This window comes from Bubalus bubalis, chromosome 4 (assembly GCF_019923935.1).
Source record: "Bubalus bubalis isolate 160015118507 breed Murrah chromosome 4, NDDB_SH_1, whole genome shotgun sequence".
NCBI classification, from domain to species: domain Eukaryota; kingdom Metazoa; phylum Chordata; class Mammalia; order Artiodactyla; family Bovidae; genus Bubalus; species Bubalus bubalis.
In genome coordinates, this window is record NC_059160.1 from 122,293,173 (window position 1) to 122,310,499 (window position 17,327).

At 40.4% G+C, this 17,327-nt stretch overlaps 1 protein-coding gene across 1 annotated transcript in view; it reads left to right on the forward strand.

The window, feature by feature from the left end:
• LOC112584653 (formin-2-like) overlaps positions 1-17,327 on the forward strand; it is a 77,010-nt gene that overhangs the window by 37,859 nt on the left and 21,824 nt on the right. The gene's annotated exons all lie outside the window — the stretch shown is intronic.

Here is a 17,327-nt window from a genome sequence, read left to right on the forward strand (position 1 = left end):
AATGGCATATGCATACTCTATCATGTGTGGTGACTTTTAAGGGGTCAGCTTTTAAAGTGTTGTCCCGGGAATGAACTTCTGGATATGGATAAAATGAGAAGTGAAATGTTCAGTTCATGATACGCCTGTTTTCCAGATCTTTCTGAGTAACTATCTAGAGATGAATAGTCTGTGTTTATCTGGCTTGGGTTGACAGACCAGGCAGGTTGCAACCTGGTATTAAAACTGAAGTGATATGGAATATCTCTGAAAATACTCCAAACAGTTAATATCATTCTCGTAACAATAGTGATCAAGTAAAAACAAAGTTGGAGTTTGTATTTTCCAATTTGGATTTCTTAGTTAACTACCTCAAATCCTGGCAAAGAGTCACCATGTGGGGGCCTGCAGGAGGGACACTTCCAGGGCAGAGGAAGAAAACTGCTTCACGCCTTCCAGTCTCAGGCTTTGGCACACATTTGGGGTGTAGCACTTTTCTTTGTACAAAGGCATTTTCTTCAGTAGCTACATTATTGAAATTTTTACAAAACGCACTGACTTTCAACAGTGTGGGGCCTGTGAAACCAATTGCAGATTTGCTGGCCTTTGTCAGTTATAAAAAACATTCTGAGGTGGTTATCTCTCCTGAAATTTTTTTATGTTTTAGCTTGTATGTATTCTGAGTAGAACAGCTTCAGGACCTTCTGCTTTATAGAATTTTATATGTTTCCTTCCAGTTTTGGTTTGTAATTATAAAGGGGAAATATGCATAAAATAATCTCTGCTCTTCTACAGAGTTTTGTTTTAAAAATGGAAACTTTCCTATTGTATCGGGTTGATAAAATCTTCCCCACTCCAATATTTTAAAATATATTTGGGCCTCAACTGTTTCCACAAGCTAAGTTCTTCAACTTAAAAGAGTTTAGAACTCCAAAATTGTTGTCCTCTATAATAAAGAAGAAAAGAAATGCCCACATTTTTATTAGAGATTCTGATCCCTGTGTTCTTGCAATATGTGGGGAAAAGAGACACATAAGAAAGTATACACTATCTTACCCACTGTTTTATGTTTTAGACAATAGAAAATTATAGAAAAGCTTTGATGTTATTGTTCAGTCACTCAGTCATATCCGATTCTTTGCATCCCTATGGACTGCAGCACGCCAGGCTTCCCTGTCCTTCACCATCTTCTGGAATTGTTCAAATTCATGTCCATTGAATTGGTGATGTCATTCAACCATCTCATCCTCTGTCACCCCCTTCTCCTATCCTCAATCTTTCCCAGCACCAGAGTCCTTTCCCATGAATTGGCTCTTTGCATCAGGTGGCCAAATATTGGAGCTTCCGCATCAGTCTGTCCAGTGAGTATTCAGGGCTGATTTCCTATAGGATGGACTGGTTTGATCTTTTTGCTGTCCAAGGGATTCTTAAAAGTCTTTTCCAGCACCACAATTTGAAAACATCAATTCTTCAGCACTCAGCCTCCTTTATGGTCCGACTTTCTCACATCCATACATGACTACTAGGAAAACCATAACTTTGACTATGTGGAACTTTCTTGGCAAAGTGATGTCCCTGCTTTTTAATACCATGTCTAGGTTTGTCATAGCTTTCCTTGCAAGGAGTATCTTTCAATTTCATGGCTGCAGTCACTGTTCACAGTGATTTTGAAGTCCAAGAAAATAAGGTATGTCACTGTTTCCATTGTTTCCCCATCTATTTGCCAGGAAATGATGGGACCAGATGCCATGATCTTCGTTGTTTGAACGTTGAGTTTTAAGCCAGCTTTTTCACTCTCCTCTCTCACCTTCATCAAGAAGCTCTTTTGTTCCTCTTTGCTTTCTGTGATTAAGGTGGTGTCATCTGCATATCTGATGTTATTGATATTTCTCCTGGCAATCTTGATTCCAGCTTAATATTCACCCAGCCTGCCATTTCACATGATGTGCTCTGTATATAAGTTAAAAAAACAGGGTGACTGTATACAGCCTTGACGTACTCCTTTCCCAATTTTGAACCAGTTCATTGTTCCACGTCCAGTTCTAACTGTTGCTTCTTGACCTGCATACAGGTTTTTCAGGAGACAAGTAAGGTGTTCTGGTATTCCCATCTCTTGAAGAATTTTCCACAGTTTGTTGTGATCCACACAATGAAAGGCTTTAGCATAGTCAGTGAAGCAGAAGTAGATGTTTTTCTGATCCAGTGGGTGTTGGCAATGTGATCTCTGGTTCCTCTGCCTTTTCTAAATCCAGCTTGAACATCTAGAAGTTCTCAATTCACATACTGTTAAAGCTGATTTTGAAGGATTTTGAGCATAATCTTGCTAGCATGTGAAATGAATGCTATAATTTGAACATTCTTTAGCATTTCCCTTCTTTGTGATTGGAATGAAAACTGACCTTTTCCAGTCCTGTGGCCACAGCTGAGTTTTCCAAATTTGCTGGCATATTGAATGCAACACTTGTAACAGTATTATCTTTTAGGATTTGAAATAGCTCAGCTGGAATTCCATCAGCTCCACTAGCTTTGTGCCAGAAAGTGAAGAGGAACTAAAAAGCCTCTTGATGAAAGTGAAAGAGGAGAGTGAAAAAGTTGGCTTAAAGCTCAACATTCAGAAAACAAAGATCATGGCATCTGGTCCCATCACTTCATGGGAAATAGATGGGGAAACAGTGGAGACAGTGTCAGACTTTATTTTTCTGGGCTCCAAAATCACTACAGATGGTGACTGCAGCCATGAAATTAAAACACGCTTACTCCTTGGAAAGAAAGTTATGACCAACCTAGACAGCATATTCAAAAGCAGAGACATTACTTTGCCAACAAAAGTCCATCTAGTCAAGGCTATGGTTTTTCCAGTGGTCACGTATGGATGTGAGAGTGGGACTGAGAAGAAAGCTGAGCACAAGAGAATTGATGCTTTTGAACTGTGGTGTTGGAGAAGACTCTTGAGAGTCCCTTGGACTGCAAGGAGATCCAACCAGTCCATTCTGAAGGAGATCAGCCCTGGGATTTCTTTGGAAGGAATGATGCTAAAGCTGAAACTCCAGTACTTTGGCCACCTCATGCGAAGAGTTGACTCATTGGAAAAGACTCTGATGCTGGGAGGGATTGGGGGTGGGAGGAGAAGGAGACAACAGAGGATGAGATGGCTGGATGGCATCACTGTCTCAATGGACGTGAGTCTGGGTGAACTCCAGGAGTTGGTGATGGACAGGGAGGCCTGGCGTGCTGCAATTCATGGGGTCGCAAAGAGTCGGACATGACTTAGCGACTGAACTGAACTGAATGATTCCTAAGGCCCACTTGACTTCACACTCCAGGATGTCTGGCTCTAGGTGAGTGACCACATCATCATGGTTATCCAGATTGTACAAGTTCATCTGTGTATTCTTGCCACCTCCTCTTAGTATCTTCAGCTTCTGTTAGGTCCGTACCATTTCTACCCTTTATTGTGCCCATATTTGCATGAAATGTTCCCTTGGTATCTCTAATTTTCTTGAAGAGATCTCTAGTCTTAGTAATTTAAGATAACCATTGTATTCAATCATATCATGATTCAAATCCATTGGAGTTGTATGTTTTGAGAAACTATGCTGCTAGCCCAGTAGATACTCTACAAAAAACAATTGAATAAAAGTAGTCACTTTCATATTGAAAAAAATATATATATTTTTCAGGCTAGAATGAAACTAAGAGAAAAATGAAAGTTATCGGTGAGTCTACCAGTACACACATTTCATAAGGCAAATTAGAAATCTTCTTTAGAAGGTTGTTGTTAGAGGGGCATATTTGGTTATAAGCTACAGAGAACCACCTTCAATTAAGTAACATGGGATTAACTAACTCAGTTAAATTCCATGGGATTAAGTAACTCATGGGGTTTCTTGGAGGCCTCCAGGCTGCGCAGTAAAGGGAAACAGCCTCCAGGTGTGGGAACCCGGCAGGGATGAGCGCAGGGCCCAGGCCCTGGCCAGATTAGAGTCACTGGCAAATCATGGTTTCACTTTTTTTCAAGTTGTCTGATTTGGAGATATTTATTGAACTGTACCTCCATTTCCTCATCTCTAAAATGAGGAGAATAATGGAACAGTGCCAGGCACAGTATCAGCACCGTATATTGGTATTCTTAGTATTCTTGGTATTCTTCTCACTTCATGATGTTTACTATGGGGACCTGCCACTAATGACCCAAGTCTGAATTTTCCCTGTGGCTATTATTGCAGATTCTGAAAAGGGTGAGTTTTATTAACTTCCAGACAGGTGGCATGGGCTCCCGAAGTTCAGCTCAGGCTGTGGGTGGCTGGTGCGGCAAGTCTTGCCAACCTAAGAAGTAATGGCCCGTTGACTTAGGGGGCATAGGTAGTATAACAGTAAGGGTTAAAAAGAGATAATTTGGTGAATAGCCAATGACCTTTTATAGGTTGAACTTGTTTCTTTGTGGGAATTTTACATCACAAAGCGCTTTTTTGTTTCTTTGTGGGAATTTTACATCACAAAGCGCATCATTTCACTTTTGGGAATTTTACATCACAAAGCCTTAGGAAATTTAGAAGCTATTGTGGATAGTTGCATACATCAGATGTGAGTAAACTTACATGAAAAGTAGCATGAAGAATTGTTTTGCCTGGTTTGCTCACCATTTGTCCTGAGAGTTACAGACTTAGAGCAGTGGAAATTTCAGCTGCATTTACTTTGCAAACTTTGCATCAGAGCTGGCAGGAAATCACCTCATAGACTCTTGACCCACTGAAGTTGTGCATCTGCAGAAAGTGTCCCAGAGGAAGACAGCAATACACCTAGGCTGACCGCAGGCCAATCCATCTTTCTGATCTGTTTTCTTCATGTGCATGGGAGGCCAACATGGTCAAGTAGACAGTTTTTAACACAGTAGCCAAACATGCAGTAGATCCACCATACACACTGCTTTTTCCCTAGACAGTATGCTTTTTTTTTTTTTTTTGCTTTTCGAGCAGCACTTTCTTTTAAAGGTCCACGTAGCAAATTGCAGAAGATACATAGTCAGGTTCATTCAGGAAAGTTTTTTCAGCTTGTTATCCTCTTATTTTCCAGGCATACACTGTTTCTCCAGTTCATTTTGCTTTTGATTAATTTTTATTTTTCTTAAGGTTTTAATTGTAGACAGAATTGAAAAAGTCAATTAGTACTACCAGGCTTGCAACAAAAGGCAGCCTCCCCTGCTCCACCCTTCCCTACACCTGATTACATTTCTCTTAGCAGTTTCCTCTCATATTTCTGCCATATTTCTCAATAATAACCTTGTACTACTAGTTCATTATTAATTTGCAATAAAGGTAGGTGAAGTTTTAACTCACTTTGTTACCAAATCAAGCTTGGGTCAGCTCACCAATGTGCAGAAATTGACTAATCTACTAACAGTGGGTTGTGATGAAGGAAAATACAGCATTTATTGCAGATGTCAAGCAAGGAGAACAGGCCAGTCCTGCTCAAAGGACTAGAATTCCCTGATGGCTTTCACACATGGGTTTAAAGACCACATTAGGGGTAAGAGTCACAGGGTACATGATCATGTCTAGTTATTCTTCTTACTGATTGGTAATGAGGTAACAGGGTGATGATTTGAGAATCTCCATAATCAATCTTCAGGCTTTAACCAGTCTTCCTCTGTTTCTGCATTTTCTCACTTCTCTCATCATTAACTGCTTGAGTCTCCTCTTTGGAACTCAGTTATTGTATTCTTCATCTCTGTTTGATTCTTCTTTATTTTTTCTAATTCGTTGTTAAAAACTACCTTCTCCCTCTGTTCATCCAGTCTTCTCCCAAATTGTTTGATTATTATGATCATTACCTTGAACTCTATCAGATATATTGCCTATCTCTACATCACTTAGTTCTTCTGGGGTTTTATTTTTTTCTTCTTGGAATGTGTTCCTCTGTCATCTCATTTATCCTAATTCACTGTTCTTCTATGTATCTGGTGGCTTGGTTACATTTCCCGACCTGGGAGAAGTGGCATCCTGTAGGTTCCAGCAGCACATTCTCTGGATACCATAGCTTCATGCTCTAGGACTACCCCTGTTGGGTTGCCTTGGTCCTTCTCTTGAGGCAGGCTGGCTATTGTGGATGGTCTCCTAGGCATTGCTGGGCCCTGGGCCCTTTGATTGCCAAGTCCTGCCTTCTTGCTGATGGGTGGGGTGAGGCCCAGGGACTTCTGAGACTGGTGTCTGCATACTGGTGTGTGGGCCCCCCTCCAGTGCAGGTGACCACGATGAGGCTGTAGTGTCTGCTCAGACCCTGGGTCCCACACCTCTTGAAATGCCTGAATATTTCCCTTTGTCCCTGAGCAGTGGAGAAGGACCAGGGGGCTTAGTACAGTACATGCTCCCCACAGTGTTTCAGGGTCATCCCTCTGGTCAGTGAGTTCTGGATCTGAAATCAGCTCAACTCCAGGAGCTGAGCGAGGCATCTTGATTTTTTATTAGAGCAACTGTTATCCTCCGGTTTCTCTGTTCTTGCCCTTTCCTCTGGCTATAGATGTTACACAGTGTTGTGTGTGTGTGTGTGTGCATGCATGTGCCCATGTACCTCTAAGGATACCATGATCTATTAACTATCTCCACACTCCCTGTGGGCAGACACTATGGTAACTGTGATCCCTGGGCTTCACCATCAGCCCCTGTTAATTCATCATCATCTCCATGGATGTTAATGGGCTCAGCTGTGACCTCCTCTCCTTTCCTGGCCCACAGCATGAACTGAAAACAGTATCCCTGTAACCAGCAGTCTTGACTGCCTTGGTGCACAGTGGGCCCTCTGGGACCTCCCATGGAGTGTTCTGTTGCTTAGTGCTCTGGATTCTTTTACTATATATGGACATGCCCACAGATCTCAGCCTCCTCACTCCCTCTTCTGTTTTCCAGAGCAGCTGAGTCATGTCTGCTGTTCTCTGCATTGGCCACCATTTACTCTAGACCTGTAAGAGCTACCCCTGGGTCCTGCTACCTCAGGAAAGTTAATTCTTGCAGCAACCTGTGTGTATAATCTCTTTTCCCTCATCAGTTCTGGCACTTTCCTAGATGGGGAGCTCACCTTTACTAGAGAAGAGTAGACCCCCTCTGCAAACTAAGGATAGTTTCAGGGACCTGTAAGGGTGCGGAGAAGGCAATGGCACTCCACTCCAGGACTCTTGCCTGGAAAATCCCATGGATGGAGAAGCCTGGAAGGCTGCAGTCCATGGGGTCGCTGAGTGTCGGACACAACTGAGCGACTTCACTTTCAGTTCTCACTTTCATGCATTGGAGAAGGAAATGGCAACCCACTCCAGTGTTCTTGCCTGGAGAATCCCAGGGACGGGGGAGCCTGGTGGGCTGCGGTCTATGCGGTCGCACATAGTCGGACACGACTGAAGTGACTTAGCAGCAGTAGCAGTAGCAGTAAGGGTGACTCATATCTCTCTCACTTGTTTCAGGATCCCAGATTTTCCTAGCCCGGGATCTGATTTTAGCGTAGCAGACCTGCTTGGCTGTGCTTCTAAATGTCTCTGGAGATCTTCAGTTCTGTTAGATCTGCTTTTTGCTTTGTCGCTGTTTCTGTTCTCTCACTACAGGTGATAACAGCTTCTTTCCAATTATCAAGTTGCCCCCTAGTCTTTAGCTGTCTGTTACTGCTCAGGATCCCTCATTATCTCTCTGTGGGGTGTCAGTCCCACTCAGCTGTAGTCAGCCAATTCCAGTGTCTCTGTGGCTTTTTCTCACCATATCTTCAACAACCTGAATCATCACACCTGTGAGGACATTTTCTAGGCCACTTTGCTGATATCTTTACAAGTTCATGGCCTCCTCCACTGTACCAGGGTCTGCCCTGTGTACCACCCAGGACAGTGGGGTGCTGGCTGACTGTGTCTCAGACCTCATCTTACTGCTTGTTTTCTCAGGCTCCTCGTGGCTCCACTTATACTATATCAAGTTCTCCACAAACCTGGTGCTAAGACTGGATTTACTGGGAAAAACAGTAACGGAGGCAGAGGAAGCTGGGGCAGCTATTAGACCCAGATGCAGGTCAAGCTCTCATGGTGGAGAGCGAAGGAAGAAAGCCTAAATAGCAAAAGCCTTAGACTGCAGTGCAGTTACCAGAAAGTTTTGGTAAAGCCAACTGAAAGTCCTCGGGCCAAAGTCACCATTTAGAGGAGCCTGTGTGTCCTAGATGAGACCTACACCAGCATCCCTGCTGAGTGCACTTGCTGGCCAGGAGCAACCCTGGGCCTCTGTGCAGATGCAGTGATGGGCTTCAAACCAGCATCCAAGGCCCTTGCTCATTCCATTTTCCGCAGCTGGGACCTGGGAGATCTGAACGATGCATACATCTGGCTGCCACAAACATGATACATTTTATTTCTCCTATTTTTAATACCTTTAAATTAACCAATGTTTATTTACTATCTTTGCCCCTTCCCAAAATAATATAACACCTTCAAATTGTTTAACTTTTCTCACCACAGGTTGTTGATCAGGATTTTAGGTTTGTGTGTTTTTGTGTGTGTAAGATGTGATGTCTGTTTATAGATTCCTTTTGTTGACTTTTTGCATATAAATATTCAGCTGTTCCAGCACATTTGTTGAAAAGACTATCATTTCCCCATTGAGTTACCTTTGTTCCTTTTTCAAAGATCAGTCAGCTACATTTCTGAGCCTACGTTTGGACACTCTATTCTGTTTCGTTAATGTATATGTCTACTCTTCCGCTAATATATCACACCGTCCCACTTTATAGTGGGTCTTAAAATTGGGTAGTGGATCAGTTTGTCAACATCCGCAAAATAACTTGTTAGGATTTTTATTGGAATTACATGAATAAAATTAAGTTGGGAGGAACTGGCATCTTTACAATATTGACTATTCCTACCCATGTTCATTGGAACAAAGGACTGGTTCAAAATTGGGAAAGGGGGACATCAAAGCTGTATATTGTCACCCTGCTTACTTAACTTATATGCAGAGTACATCATGTGAAATGCTGGGCTAGATGCATCACAGGCTTTGCTCAAGACTGGCAGGAGAAATATCAACAGCCTCAGATATGCAGATGACACCACCTATGGCAGAAAGCAAAGAGGAACTAAAGAGCCTCTTGATGAAAGTGAAAGAGGAGAGTGAAAAAGCTGGCTTAAAACTCAAGATTCAAAAAGCTAAGATCATGGCATCCAGTCCTACCACTTCATGGCAAATAGATGGGGGAAATGTGGAAACAGTGTCAGATTTCATTTTCTTGGGGTCCAGAATCAATGCAGACAGTAAGTGTAGCCACAAAATTAAAAGACACTCGCTCCTTGAAAGAATAGCTATGTCAAACCTAGACAGTGTATTAAAAAGCAGAGACATCACTTTGCTGACAAAGGTCTGTGTAGTCAAACCTATGGTTTTTCCAGTAGTCATGTATGGATCTGAGAGTTGGACCATAAAGAAGGCTAAGCACCAATGAATTGACACTTCTGAACTGTGGTGCTGGAGAATAGTCTTGAGGGTCCCTTGAACAACAAAGAGATCAAACCAGTCAATCCTAAAGGAAATCAACTCTGAATATTCATTGGAAGAACCAATGCTGAAGCTCCAATACTTTGGCCACCTGGTGTGAAGAGCTAACTCATCGGAAAAGACTCTGATGCTGGAAAAAATTGAAGGAAAGAGGAGAAGGGGGTGACAGAGGATGAGATGGTTAGATGGCACCACTGACTCAATGGACATGAGTTTGAGCAAACTTAGGGAGACAGTGATAGACAGAGAAGCCTGGCATGTTGCAGTTCATGGGGTCACAAAGAGTCAGAGGCAACTTAGTAACTGAACAACAACCCATGTTCATAGTATATCTCTCCACCTATTTAGATCTTATTTGATATTTTCATCATAGTTTTGTAATTTTCCTCACAGACTTTATATCTGTAACTAGATTTATACCTTATTATTCCATGTTTTTGTGCTATAGGAAATTATTTATGTTTTTAATTCCAAAATTTAATTTTTCAATGCTGGTATATCAGAAAACATTTGAGTTTTGTTTATTGACCTGTATCCTTCAATGTTCCTATATTTGTTTATTAGTTCCAGGAATTATTCTGTAGATTCTTTGGCACTTCAACATAGACATACTGTGCTGTGTGCGTCGTTGTTCACTCATGTCTGACTTTTTGCGACCCCAAGGACTGTAACCCTCCAGGCTCCTCTATCCATTGGGATTCTCAGGCAAGAATACTGGAGTGGGTTGCCATGCCCTCCTCCAGAGAATCTTCCAGACCCAGGGATTGAACCTAGTTCTTCTGCATTGCAGGCAGATTTTTGCTGTCTGAATCACCAGGGAAGCTGAAGAATACTGGAGTGGGTAGCCTACTCCTTCTCCAGGGGATCTTCCTAACCCAGGAATTGAACTGGGTAAATTCGATTCCTGCATAGCAGGTGGATTCTTTACCAGCTGAGCTACCAGGGAAGTCCCTACATAGGCATATTCATCTGCAAATACAGTTTTACTTCTTCCCTCCCAATCTGTGAACCTTATTTACTTTTCTTGTCTTATTGCAATAGCTACAACTTCCAGTGTGATGTGAAACAGAAGTAAAAGAGAGGGCACTCTAGCCTTATAACCATTCTTAGGAGGAAAAATTTCAGTATCTTAACATTTAGTATGGTGTTAGCTATAGGCGTTCTTTTGTAGATGTTCCTTCTTAAGTCAAGGAAATTCTCTATCCTTGGTTAGCTGAGAGTATTTTATCAAATATCTTTCCTGCATAAGTTAATATCATCATATGATTTTTTCTTTAGTTTATTGATGCAGTAGATTAAATTTTTTAATTTGAATATTGAACTCATTTGCATAACTAGAATAAACATCACTTGGTCATGGTGTATAGTTCTTTTTATTCATGTTGAATTCTATTGGCTAACTTTGTTGTGAATTTTTTAATTGATTCACAAGAGGCATATTGGCCTGCACTTTTTTTTTCTTGTAATGCCACTATCTTGTTTGGGTATGAGACAATTTCTGGCTTCATAGAATGAGTTAGGAACTCTTTCTTCTGCTGCTACCTTCTGAGAGAGATTCATTTTTCTTTTCCCCTATAAGGATGTGATAGAATTCTCTAGGGAAATCACCTAGGCCCTGTGGTTTGTTTTCTGGAAGGTTATAAATTATTAACTTAATTTCTTTAATAGATGTACATGTTTTCAGATTATTTCTACTGTGAGATTTCTGGTAGTTAATATCTTTCCAAGATTTGACTTATTTTATCTAAATTATCAAAATTTTTGTCAAAGAATTATTCATAGCATTTCTTTAAATGTCCATGGAATTAGTAGTGACAACCCTTTTTTCATTATTTACACTACTAATTTGTGTTTTTTAGAACACTTCCTCACACCATATACAAAAATAAAATTGTTCAAAGACTGAAATATAAGACATGACTTCATAAAACTCCTAGAAGAGAACATAGGCAAAACATTCTCAGACATAAATCACAGCAACATTTTCTTAGATCAGTCTTCTAAGGCAAAGGATATAAAAGCAAAAATAAATGAGACCAGGACTTCCTAGTGGTCCAGTAGTTAAGACTCTGACTTCCCAATGCAGAGGTCCCAGGTTTGATCTGTGGTCAGGGAACTAGATCCCACATGCTGCAACTAGATCCTGTGTGCTACAGCTAAGACCCAGCACAGCCAAATAAAATTTTTTTAATAGTTTATTAAATAAAATGAAAATAATAATTAAATTTTAAAATAAAAAATTCAAAATAAATAAAATAATTAAATAAAAGTAAATAAAAGTTTTAAAATAAAAATAAAATTTTAAAATTAATTAACTACATAAAAATGACAAATAAAAAATAAATGAGACCTGGACTTTCCTGGTTGTCCAGTGGTTAAGAATTCACCTGCCAATGCAGGGGACATGGGTTTGATCCCTAGTCTGGGGAGATCCCACCTGCCATGGAACAAGTAGGCTCATGCACCACAACTACTGAGCCCATGTTCTAGAGTCCATTCTCCACAAAAGAGAAGCCACCACAATGAAAAACCCATGCACCCCAACTGGAGAGTAGTCCCCATTTGCTACCACTAGAGAAAGCCTGAGTACAGCAACAAAAAGGCAGCATAGCCAGGAATAAATAAATATTTTAAAAAATAAAATAAATGAGGCCTAATCAAATTTAAAAGCTTTCACACAGCAAAGAAAAACATAAAAAACAATTTTTAAATGGAAAGGCTACCTACAGAAGGAGAGAAAGTATCTTCAAATAATGTAACCAACAGGATGCTATCATGGAAAATACAATAATAGCTCATATAACTCAGTACTAAAGAAACAAACAACCTAGCCAAGAAGTAGGCAGAAAACACAAACAGACATTTCTCCAAAAAAGACTTACAGGTGGTCAACAGCACATGAAAAATGCTCAGTGTGGCTAATTATTAGAGAGACATAAATCAAAACTACAGTGAAGTATCCCCTCACAGCTGTCAAAATGGCCATTTTCAAAAAGTCAACAAATACTAAATGCTGGAGAAATTATAGAGAAAAGAGAACCCTCCTACACTGTTGGTGGGAATGTAAACTGGTGCAGCTTCTATGGGAAACATTACGGTGGTTCCTTGGAAAACTAAAAATAGGGTTACTGTATGACTTCAAATCCTAAAAGATAATGCTGTACTGCACTCAATATGAAAGAAAAAACTCAGCAGTGGCCACAGGACTGGAAATGGTCAGTTTTCATTCCAATCCCAACGAAGGGCACTGCCAAAGAATGTTCAAACTATTGCACTCATTTCACATGCTAGCAAGGTTATGCTCAAAATCCTTCAAGCTAAGCTTCAACAGTATGTGAACCGAAACTTCCAGATGTTCAAGCTGGATTTTTAAAAGGCAGAGGAACCAGAGATCACATTGCCAACATCCACTGGATCATAGAAAAAGCAAGAGAATTCCAGAAAAACATCTACTTCTGGTTCATTCAGTATGCTAAAGTCTTTGACTGTGTGGATCACAACAAACTGGGATATTCTTAAAGGGGTGGGGTTACCAGAACAACTTACCTGTCTCCTGAGTAACCTGTATGCAAGTCAAGAAGCAATAGCTAGAACTAGACATGGAACAACAAACTGATTAAAAATTGGGAAAGGAGTACATCAAAGCTGTATTTGTCACTCTGCTTATTTAACTTTTATGCAGAACAATCATGCAAAATCCCAGGCTGGATGAAGATCAAGCTGAAACTAAGATTGCCAGAAGAAATGTCAATAACCACAGATGTGCAGATGACACCACCCATGGAAGAAAGTGAAGAGGAACTCAAGAGCCTCTTGATGAGGGTAAAAGATGAGAATTAAAAAGCTGACTTAAAACTCAACATTCAAAAAACTAGGATAATGGCATCCGGTCCCATCACCTCATGGCAAATGTTGTTCAGTCCTGTCCAACTCTTTGTGACCCCATGGACTGCAGCACTCTAGGCTTCCCTGACCTTCACCATCTCCTGGAGCTTGCTCAAACTCATGTCCATTGAGTCAGTGATGCCATCCAACTATCCCATCATTTGTCATCCCCTTCCTCTCCTGCCTTCAATCTTTCCCAGCATCAGGGTCTTTTCTAATAAGCCATCTCTTCGCCTCAGGCAGCCAAAATATTGGAGCTTCAGTTTCAACATCAGTTCTTCCAATGAATATACAAGATTGGTTTCCTTTAGGATTGACTAGTTTGATCTCCTTACAGTACAAGGGACTCTCAAGAGTCTCCTCAAACAGCACAGTTCAAAAGCATCAGTTTTTTGACACTCAGTCTTCTTTATGGTCCAACTCTCACATCCACACATGATTACTGGAAAAACCATAGCTTGACTGTATAGACCTTTGTCAGCAAAGTAACGTCTCAGCTTTTTAATACACTGTCTATGTTTGTCACTGATAAAGAATCTGCCTGTAATGCTGGAGACCCTGGTTCAATCCCCTACGTCAGGAAGATCACCTGGAGAAGGGCATGACAACTCACTCCAGTATTCTTGCCTGGAGAATTCCATGGACAGAGAAGACTGGTGGGCTACAGTCCATGGAGTCGCCAAGAGTTGGACACCACTGAGCGATTATCACAATAGGTTTGTCAAAGCTTTCCTTCCAAGGAGCAAGCATCTTTTAATTTCATGGCTGCAGTCACCATCTTGCAGTGATTTTGGAGCCCAAGAAAATAAAGTCTGTCACTCTTTCCATTGTTTCCACATCTATTTGCAATGAAGTGATGGGACTGGATGCAATGATTTAGTTTTTTGAATGCTGAGTTTTAAGCCAGCTTTTTCATTTTCCTCTTTCACCTTCATTAAAAGGCTCTGTAGTTCCTCTTCGCTTTCTGCTATAAGGGTGGTGTCATCTGCATATCTTAGGTTATTGATATTTCTCCTAGCAGTCTTGATTCCAGCTTGTGCTTTATCCAGCTCATTATTTCGCCTGATAGATGGGGGTAAAGTGGAAACAGTAGCAAATAGATGGGAAAATAGTGGAAAGTGGAAACAGTAACAGACTTTTATCTTCTTGGGCTCCAAAATCTCTGTGGATGGTGACTGCAGCCATGAAATTAAAGGACGCTTGCTCCTTGGAAGAAAAGATGTGACAAACCTAGATACCATATTAGAAAGCAGAGACATCACTTTGCTGACAAAGGCCTGATAGCCAAAGTTATGATTTTTCCAGTAATCATCGGAAGTATGGATGTGAGAGTTGGATCAAAGAATTGATGCTTTTGAACTGTGGTGCTGGAGAAGACTCTTAAGAGTGCCTTGGACAGCAGGGACATCAAACGAGTCAATCCTAAAGGAAACCAATCTTGAATATTCATTGGAAGGACTGATGCTGAAGCTGAAACTCCAATAGTTTGTCTACTTGATTTTAAGAGCCAACTCATTGGAAAAGACGCTGATGCTGGGAAAGTTTGAAGGCAGGAGGAGAAGGGGGTGACAGAGGATGAGATGGTTGGATGGCATCATCGATTCAATGGGCATGAATTTGAGGAAACTCCAGGAGATGGTAAATAACAGGAGCCTGGTGTGCTGCAGTCCATGTTTCAAAGAGCTAGACATGACTAGAGAACATTACACCTATTGAAATCAGTCAGGCAGAGTAACACAAATACTCTTATGATCTTACTTACATGTAATGTAAGTAATTAGAGTTTTGGATTAGCAGACATAACCACTGTGCATAAAATAGATTAGCAACAAGGACCTACTTTATAGTCAGTATTTTAGAAATTATAGTCAGTATTTTGTAATAACCTATAATGGAAAAGAATCTGAAAGAATAACTGGATCACTATCATGTATACCTGGCGTGCTGCGATTCATGGGGTCGCAAAGAGGTAGACACGACTGAGTGACTGAACTGAACTGAACTGAATAATGGAAAAGAATCTGAAAAAATAACTGGGTCACTATGATGTATACCTAAAATTAGCACAATACTATACTTCAATTAAATATATATACCTTTGTGTGTCTGTCTGTCTGTGTCTCTTAGGGTCAGCAGGCCAGCACCACAGTGGGGTGACCACCCTTACCTGTCCTCCCTACTCATCTGTACAGTTTCACTCACTTTACTCAGCAGATGGTTTGCAATGGCTCCTAACAAGAGAATCCTCTCATTTTCAATGTTATCTCTTAGTGGTTGTGTGAGATGTTAATATTAGGAGAAGCTGAATGGAGGCTATATTGGAATTCTCTATATTATCTTTTCAACTTTTTTTTTTTTATCTAAAATTAATACAAAGTTAGGCCATGAAATAGGTGACCATTATGTCAACTGTCTCCTGTAAACTCCTGAGACTTTCATAAGGGGAAAATGGAATATATTTAATTCAGTTTTCACCAGTTTAACCTAAAGGAGCAAAAGAAAGCTGTTAATAATTTCTCACTTTCAAGTTCAAGTAAACAAGACAGTAATGGTTCCATTACGTTAGGTCATGAGAGGGAAAATTGCTAAAAATTATATGTGTAGATCAGAGACTCTTGAGAGAAAAGTAGTGGAATGGTGGTCTATGAAGCCAGATTTTAAAATGAGTGAGGACATGGGATCATTGAATACAAATAACATTTGTATATAAATAATGGTGTCTTACAATGAGTCTGCATGGCTGAAAGAATATTATTTATAGATGCAGAAATCTGCATATGCTCTTAGAATCTAGAGGAAAATCCAATAATAAGACATCTGGGATGCCAGAAATAGAAGACAATGATTTGATACTTTGCTAAAGGAAGCAGGGGTAGGTAAATTAAACACCATGCAGGTGAAGAACTTAACTGTGATTCAGAGGCAGTAAACAGAATGTACAGTGATCATCATGCATTCATCACCCAGTTTCAGCAGTTCCTGAATTGGTTTCATCTATACCCCTGCCCGCTTGCCCCTCCCACACTGTTTTTGAAGCAAGTCTTCAACAGGTATAATGTCATTCATGTAGATTTTAGTATGTGTCTCAAAAAGATCCCCTTTAAAAAATAACCACCAGCAGTTTCATCCCCAACAATAATAATAATCTCTAATCTCATCAAATACCCAGGTTCTTTTCAAAACTCCAATTAGTTCATATATGTAATAAATGATTTTATTTTCTTACAGTTTGGAACAAGATATAAAGAAATTCAAGCCATTATAATTAGACAGTGTCTTTTAAGTGTTTATAATAGACTTTGTCCCCTGAAATTTATGTATTTAAAAATCTAGATCATTTGCCTTAGTTCTGAGTGTTATCACAAAATACCATTGACAGGATGGCTTACACAGTGCACACTTCTGGAGTCTGGGAGGTCCACGTCAAGATGCAGCATAAATCTACCATTTACTAGTTGTGCGCTGTCTGTCAACCCTTTGAAACTCTTCTGAGCATCGTGTACATGTAATATGAGGCGGCCTTGATGGCACCTTCTGGAGATGGGCACTGTTGCCACTGTCAGGATGCTGGCCGCCCTGCTCATACCCACTCAGCTGTGTTACCCTGATCTTCAGGGCAGCCTCTGTCAGTATCTCCCAGGGCTGTTGATTTTTCCCCCATCAGCAATATAGGAAGTCAAATAGTATAGAAGCAGTACAATACACATATTGTATAACATGTACACGTATTAAACTAACATATACAATATACGTAGTTAGTTTAGGGGCATAGGGCTGATATTTCATTTGTTTAGAGTCTAGAAAAAAGGTATACATAAACTTCGCTTATGTCCCAACTTGATTACAGGTTCATTTCTGAAATAGGTCAGATGCATAGTGATTAATTTTGAAAATGGATGGACCAGGGATAGTTAGCAGTATATGGAGGACTCTTATCTGCTGCTAACATCT